The sequence below is a fragment of the Rutidosis leptorrhynchoides genome, chromosome 8 (assembly GCF_046630445.1).
Source record: "Rutidosis leptorrhynchoides isolate AG116_Rl617_1_P2 chromosome 8, CSIRO_AGI_Rlap_v1, whole genome shotgun sequence".
NCBI classification, from domain to species: domain Eukaryota; kingdom Viridiplantae; phylum Streptophyta; class Magnoliopsida; order Asterales; family Asteraceae; genus Rutidosis; species Rutidosis leptorrhynchoides.
In genome coordinates, this window is record NC_092340.1 from 160,629,313 (window position 1) to 160,637,501 (window position 8,189).

Genomic DNA, 8,189 nt, shown 5'->3' on the forward strand with positions numbered 1-8,189 from the left:
TAAGTATGGAAGACCGAATGAGAGCTAAACGCACTGACCAAGGTCACGCAATTACTCATCCAGACATTAATGCGCCAGATTATGAAATCAAAGGACAAATTCTACACATGGTGACTAATCAATGCCAATTTAGTGGTGCGCGGAAGGAAGATCCAAATGAACATCTACGTACCTTTAATAGGATCTGCACACTATTTAAAATCCGAGAAGTGGAGGATGAACAGATATATCTCATGTTATTTCCCTGGACTTTAAAGGGAGAAGCCAAAGATTGGTTGGAATCGTTACCTGAAGGGGCGATTGATACATGGGACATTTTAGTTGAAAAATTTCTTAAACAATTCTTTCCTGCATCTAAAGCCGTAAGACTTCAAGCAGAAATTGTTACGTTCACACAGAAACCAAATGAAACTCTATATGAGGCGTGGACAAGATTTGAAAAGTTGTTAAGAGAATGTCCGCAACATGGTTTAGACACCTGTCAAATAGTACAAATATTCTACCAAGGATGCGACATCACTACAAGGAAAGACATAGATATAGCAGCTGGTGGTTCTATTATGAAGAAAACCGAAACTGATGCTTACAAAATTATTGATAACACTGCTTCCCACTCACATGAGTGGCACCAAGAAAAAGATATCGTTAGATCATCTAAAGCAGCTAGAGCCGATTCTAGCCATGACTTAGATTCCATTTCCGCAAAGATAGATGCTGTCGAGAGACGAATGGAAAAGATGACTAAGGATATTCACTCAATACGAATTAGTTGTGAGCAGTGTTGAGGACCACATTTGACAAAATATTGTCTCAGTATTGAATTAACAATGGAACAAAGAGAGAATATTTCATACATAAACCAAAGGCCTGGAAATAATTATCAGAATAATTATCAACCGCCAAGACCGATTTACAATCAAACCAGAATTATAACAGAAATATTCCATACAACAACCAACAAGGTCCTAGCAATCAACAAGTATCCAATAATACTTACAATCAGCAAAGACCTAATTTTCAAAACAAACCACCACAACAAACCGATGATAAAAAGCCGAATTTAGAAGATACGATGACGAAGCTAGTTGAGACTCAAACGCAGTTTTTCACATCTCAGAAACAAACTAATGAACAAAATGCTCAAGCATTTAGAAATCAACAAGCTTCTATTCAAAATCTGGAACAAGAAGTAAGTAAACTAGCAAGGTTAATAGGTGAAAGAAAACCGGGAAGTCTACCTAGTGATACAAATGCTAACCCCCGAAATGAAACAGCTAAAGCCATTACCACAAGAAGTGGTACAACACTTAAACCACCTGAAATACCTGTAACTTCTGATGAAGCTATTCCTATTCCACAAGAACCACAACCTGATCAAGATAAGGAAAAAGAACCGGTAGTTGAAAAGGTTAATGAAGATAACACAGCTAAGGATAAACCTTATGTTAAACCATACCAACCACCACTTCCTTACCCGAGTAAAATGAAGAAAGAGAAACTTGAAGCTGAGCAATCCAAATTCTTGGATATGTTTAAACAGATAAATGTAAATCTTCCTTTCATTGATATGATTTCAGGAATGCCTAGATATACTAAATTCTTGAAAGATCTAATCTCAAATAGAAAGAAAATGGAAGAACTCTCGGCTGTTACCATGAATGCTAATTGTTCAGCAGTGCTGTTGAATAAGATACCAGAAAAACTATCTGATCCAGGAAGTTTCACAATTCCATGTTTTCTGGGTAGTCTTAGTTCAACAGAAGCATTGGCAGACTTAGGTGCTAGTATAAATCTAATGCCGTATTCACTATACGCTAAACTAGACCTTGGAGAATTGAAACCAACAAGAATAAGCATACAACTAGCCGATAGATCAATAAAATATCCTAGAGGGATAATGGAGAACATGCTAGTTAAAGTTGGTACTTTAGTATTTCCAGTAGATTTTGTTGTTCTGGACATGGAAGAAGATTCTCAAGTTCCTCTCATATTAGGAAGACCATTCTTAAACACGGCTAAAGCAATGATAGACGTGTTCGGTAAGAAATTGACCCTAAGTATAGAGGACGAGAGTGTTACCTTTTCAGTTGATAGAGCAATGCAACAACCACAATCTGCAGATGATACATGTTATTATATTCAAACTATAGATGCACATGCAGAATTATTAGAAGAATTTCCAGAATTACAAGGAACAGGAGAATGTTCTTTAGGAGAAGGTAATGAACCAATTGATGAAGCTGAAATATTAGCTACACCTATAGCTAATGGATATGAACCAACAACAGAAGAAATTCAAATGCTAAAAGAAGAAGACAGATATCGATACAAATCATCGATAGAAGAACCTCCGAAATTAGAGTTAAAGCCACTTCCAAACCATTTGGAATACGCTTATTTACATGGTGAATCTGAATTACCTGTAATAATATCGTCTTCTCTTACTGAAAATGAGAAATCACAACTCATTTCTGTATTGAAAGCTCATAAACCAGCCATTGCATGGAAGATTCATGATATTAAAGGAATAAGTCCTTCGTATTGCACACATAAAATCCTTATGGAAGAAGGTCATAAAACGTATGTGCAACGCCAACGAAGACTAAATCCTAATATGCAATATGTAGTTAAGAAAGAGATTATTAAACTGCTAGATGCAGGTCTAATTTATCCAATTTCTGATAGTCCATGGGTAAGCCCAGTTCAATGCGTGCCTAAGAAGGGTGGCATGACTGTCATTACAAATGAAAAAAATGAGCTTATTCCTACTAGGACTGTAACAGGATGGCGTGTGTGTATTGATTATAGAAAATTAAATGACGCCACCAGAAAAGATCACTTTCCCTTACCTTTCATTGATCAAATGTTGGAAAGATTAGCCGGAAATAGTTACTATTGTTTTCTAGATGGATTTTCCGGATATTTTCAAATTCCAATAGCACCCGAAGATCAAGAGAAAACCACATTCACGTGCCCTTATGGTACTTTTGCTTACAAACGCATGCCATTTGGACTTTGCGATGCCCCTGCAACCTTTCAAAGGTGTATGATGGCGATTTTTCACGACATGATAGAAGAATGCATGGAAGGTTTCATGGATGACTTTTCAGTCTTCGGTGATACATTTGAAACATGTCTAGCTAATCTGGAACGAATGCTTATTAGATGCGAACAATCAAATCTAGTTCTTAATTGGGAGAAATGCCATTTTATGGTTAAAGAAGGCATCGTTCTTGGACATAAAATTTCAAAAGAAGGAATTGAAGTGGATAGAGCTAAAGTAGATGTAATTGCTAAACTTCCACATCCCACCAATGTTAGAGGAGTTAGGAGTTTTCTAGGGCATGCCGGTTTTTACCGACGTTTCATAAAAGATTTTTCTAAAATTGCCACTCCTATGAATAAACTCTTAGAAAAGGATGCTCCATTCATCTTTTCAGATGAGTGTATCAAATCTTTTAATATTTTTAAAGAGAAACTAACTAATGCACCGATCATGATAACACCAAATTGGAATCTACCATTTGAACTAATGTGCGATGCAATTGATTTTGCAATGGGAGCCGTTTTAGGACAAAGGATTGAAAAACGATTTCAACCTATATATTATGCTAGTAAGACGTTACAAGGAGCACAAACGAACTATACAACTACTGAAAAAGAACTCCTTGCTATTGTCTTTGCTTTTGACAAATTTCGATCATATCTCGTTCTAGCAAAAACGGTGGTCTATACCGACCATTCTGCTCTTAGATACCTATTTTCAAAACAAGATGCTAAACCAAGATTAATCCGTTGGATCTTACTCTTACAAGAGTTTGATATTGAAATCCGAGATAAAAGAGGAGCAGAAAATCTCGCCGCTGATCATCTTTCTCGTCTTGAAAATCCCGAATTAGAAGTTCTAAATGAATCGGCCATACAAGACAACTTTCCTGATGAATATCTATTGAAGATAGATTATAAAGAAATTCCATGGTTTGCAGACTATGCAAACTACTTAGTTTGTGGATTCTTTGATAAAGGATTATCGTACCAAAGACGAAAGAAATTCTTCAGTGATATAAAACACTATTTTTGGGAAGATCCACATCTGTTTAAAAGTTGTCCCGATGGAATAATACTCCGATGTGTATTTGGAGATGAAGCTAGAAAAATTTTAAACCATTGTCACACAGGACCAACAGGAGGGCATTATGGGCCTCAACTAACAGCAAGAAAAGTTTATGATGCTGGATTCTATTGGCCTACAATTTACAAAGACACGCACCTTCTTTGCAAATCCTGTGATGCTTGTCAAAGGGCCGGAAAAATAAGTCAACGTGATGAAATGCCACAAAATGTCATCCAAGTATGTGAAGTATTTGACATTTGGGGTATTGGCTTTATGGGTCCATTTCCATAATCTCATAATAATCTCTATATTCTCGTAGCCATTGATTATGTATCTAAATTGGCGGAAGCACAAGCTCTCCCAACTAACGATGCACGAGTTGTAGTCAACTTTTTAAAACGTCTTTTTGCAAGGTTTGGAACACCGAAAGCTTTAATAAGTGATCGGGGTACTCATTTCTGTAATAATCAACTTGAGAAAGTTCTTAAAAGATATGGAGTAACTCATAAAATCTCCACCGCATATCATCCACAAACAAGTGGACAAGTTGAAAATACCAACCGAGCTTTAAAACGTATTCTAGAGAAAACCGTAGGATCAAATCCGAAGGAATGGTCCATTAAATTGGAGGATGCACTCTGGGCTTTTAGAACAGCCTACAAAACTCCAATTGGAACCACACCTTTTAGACTTGTTTATGGAAAAGCATGTCATCTTCCAGTAGAAATTGAACACAAAGCATTTTGGGCTTTGAAGACATGTAATCTTGATTTACATGAAGCCGGACGTCTACGATTAAGTCAACTAAACGAATTAGAAGAATTAAGACATGAAGCATACGATAATTCGTTAATCTATAAAGAAAGAACGAAGAAATGGCATGATAAAAGAATCAGAAGTTCAAAAGAATTTAAAGAAGGAGACAGAGTTCTTCTTTTCACTTCACGATTCAAGCTATTTCCTGGAAAATTGAAATCAAGATGGTCTGGACCATTCATAGTTAAAAGAGTTTTTCCATACGGAACAGTAGAATTGATAAATTCAAATGGGATTGAATTTAAAGTTAATGGTCACAGAGTTAAACACTACATAGATAGTCCGATGGAAGTCGACAACGAAGTTAATCACAATTTCGACACCACAGCTAACTAAGTGTGGGGAGAATCAAGTCTTTAAAGGATAATATGTATTTCTGTTAGAGTTAGATTGTCTGTTTTCGTGTAGTTCTCGAAAATGGAACCCGAATGGTCTTTCCCTAGCAGACCCTAAAGAACTAGTCTTCTCCCCCCCATTCTAAATTTTTATTTTTTTAGGTTTTTACAAATTGAAGACTGCCTGTGAACTAAACCATGGTCTAATGCTACACGCTTTGATCACTAAACGTAATAATGACACACTACCGAGTGAAATAGTATCAGTAATCAGAGAAAGAATGGACGGAGTAAGAAAAGAATCCAGATGCGAAGATAATAAGTTACAATTTGGTAAAGGAAAATCAAAATCCGCAGCGAAAAGAAGGGCACGACACCTAGAAAGATGTCACAAATGCGGAAAATGGTCACATGGAGGTAAATGTTCAAATAATCAAACCTATTCAAATACCGAATTTGTTACTTTATGCAGAGACGGACCGTTCATATGTTTAGAAGAAAAAACACTGAATGCTCGAGGTTATGCCTATGTAGCTATGGAAAACCAATTAAACCGACTATCTTATGAATGGGATAGATCGTATAACTAAGAAATCTATTTCAAAGGTATGTCTGTACAGTTTTTATTTTTTTTATTTTTATTTTTAACCTTTTGATAATAAACGCTAATTTGTTCTCTATAAAGTATTAAATTGGTATTGAATAAAATTAGGTTTGGCGACCGAAATTATTGATATCATTCAAAAATTTATTACATCACTGCGAAATTTAACGTTTATTCTTTAGGTATAAATATCTTTAATCAATCAACCCAAAATATTTCAAAAATTCGTCATGAGTTAAATTAGGTCTTGGAACCGAAATTACTTTACCGAAAAGAGGGGCGCATATTTTTGATAATATTTGATTGATTAAAGTGGGATAAAAAGCCAAAAAGATTTTTAATTTTATTTTTACCATGTTTTTAAAATTAATATATAAATCTTAAATTGATATTGTAAACTTTGTAAAATCAATATATTTAAAATTGTAAATATTTGAAAAATTAATATAAGTTTGGTGTGAATTTATAATATGAATTTTTTAATTAAGTTTGGTGTGAATTTATAATATGAATTTTTAAATTAAGTTTGGTGTAAATTTATAATATGAATTTTTAAATTAAGTTTGGTGTGAATTTTTAATTTTTAAAATATGAATTTTTAATTTTATGCATTTCAAATTTTAATTTTGGTGTGAATTTTTAATATTAATTTTGAATTTTATATTTAAGTTGTGTGAATTTAAAAACAAAAATTTACTTTATGTCGCTAAGTTAAAAATATGATTTTTAAAATTCGTCGTGAGTTGAAGACTAGGTCTTTAAACCGAAATTGCTTTACCCAAGTGAGGGACGAGAACTTTTATTATCATTATTTTTAATCTTATTGAATTAAAGTATGCCAAAAACATTAAAAAAACCCACAAATCTTAGCTTTTAAAAAAATCGCTACAAAAAGACAAATTTTAAAATTTTGTCGAAGGACGGACTAGGACATCGATCCGAAACGACCTCGTCCTAAATAACAAGGGAAACAAAATTTTAAAATTAATTACTTAATTGTTTTAATTAGTATAAGTTATAAAAAAAAAAATTACCAAACTCCGCGACTCGCGGAGTTTGAAGGCTTAAACCCCGCGACTCGCGGGAGGACCAAAATACAGAAAAAATAAAACGGAAAGAACTGATCAGTCCACACACCACAAAGAAAACACAGCGAAAATACTCCGAAAATACACGAAAAAACACCCCCAAAATCACAATTTTTAACCGTTAATCATCAAATCTTTTACTAAAATCATGTTGAGAAGGATGCTATCAAGGAATTACTCAAGAAAAACGGTAAATTTCTACACCTAAACACCATTTAATCCGAAAATTAGTGTTCTTGAGCAATTTTTTCCCCAATTTGATTTTGATGTTTTTTAGTGTAATTATGCTTAAATTGTTTATGTATTATGCTTGTATAACCTAGATTGATGCTATTTAACATGATTAGAAGCCTTAAACTTCAAATTTTGAGTAATCTAGGGTTTGTGTTCTTGAGCAAATTTGGGGCTTTTTGATATAAACAGGTTATGGCCGATTTTTGTCATGAATTGTTGCTAAATTAAGTAGTGTAACATGTTTATGTAGTTAAATGATCCAAACTTTGAGCCTAAACATGATTTTGAGAATTAAAGTGGACTTTTTCAAGTCTAAAAATTCATGAACTTGATTTTTGAGAGATAATGCCATTTGAAACTTGTTTAATTGCTAGTAATGATTATTTTGACATGTTATTTGAGTTGAATGCTTATGAACTTGGCGAACATTTTCGTATATGATTATTTGAAAAAGTGTAGATTTGATGAAAATATGAAAATGAGCTTAAGTTTGATATAAATTGATCATGTCATTGTAATTATTTTGATTGATGATTTTGCTGACACTAATGCATATTTGGATGCACAAAAAATTGTGTTTGATGTGTTTTGCAGACTGAAAGGGGTGAATCTTCATCCCAAGCTCGCAATGCTTCTGCTGAAAATGCGGAACAACAGGAGGTGGATAACTACTACAAGCAAGATATACCTCATCCAGTCATGATATTTTCTGATATGCACTTGGAAGATTTGCACCCGAACCTGAGATTTGACAGACTTTGGATAGATTATCCAAAATACCAAAGGGGTTTGCATACTCTTCATTCTAAAGTTGTTGAGGTACCTAGGGTCATAGAATGGGGACCATTAGAAGCTGTAGAATTGGCCGGGCCAATTAGGGAATTACTTGCACAGAGGTATGGTAATTCTACTTTTAATGACTGGGTACGTTTATTCACCATGCGTAGACCTTTATATAAAGTATGGTGTGAAGAATTGTTGTGTAGTATAGAATTAAA

At 34.1% G+C, this 8,189-nt stretch overlaps 1 non-coding gene across 1 annotated transcript; it reads right to left on the bottom strand.

The window, feature by feature from the left end:
* Positions 1–365: 365 nt before the first annotated feature.
* Positions 366–472, bottom strand: LOC139865162 (small nucleolar RNA R71). Its single transcript, XR_011764685.1, has one exon. It is a non-coding gene; the product is annotated as a small nucleolar RNA R71 (small nucleolar RNA).
* Between the last annotated feature and the right edge of the window lie 7,717 nt (positions 473–8,189).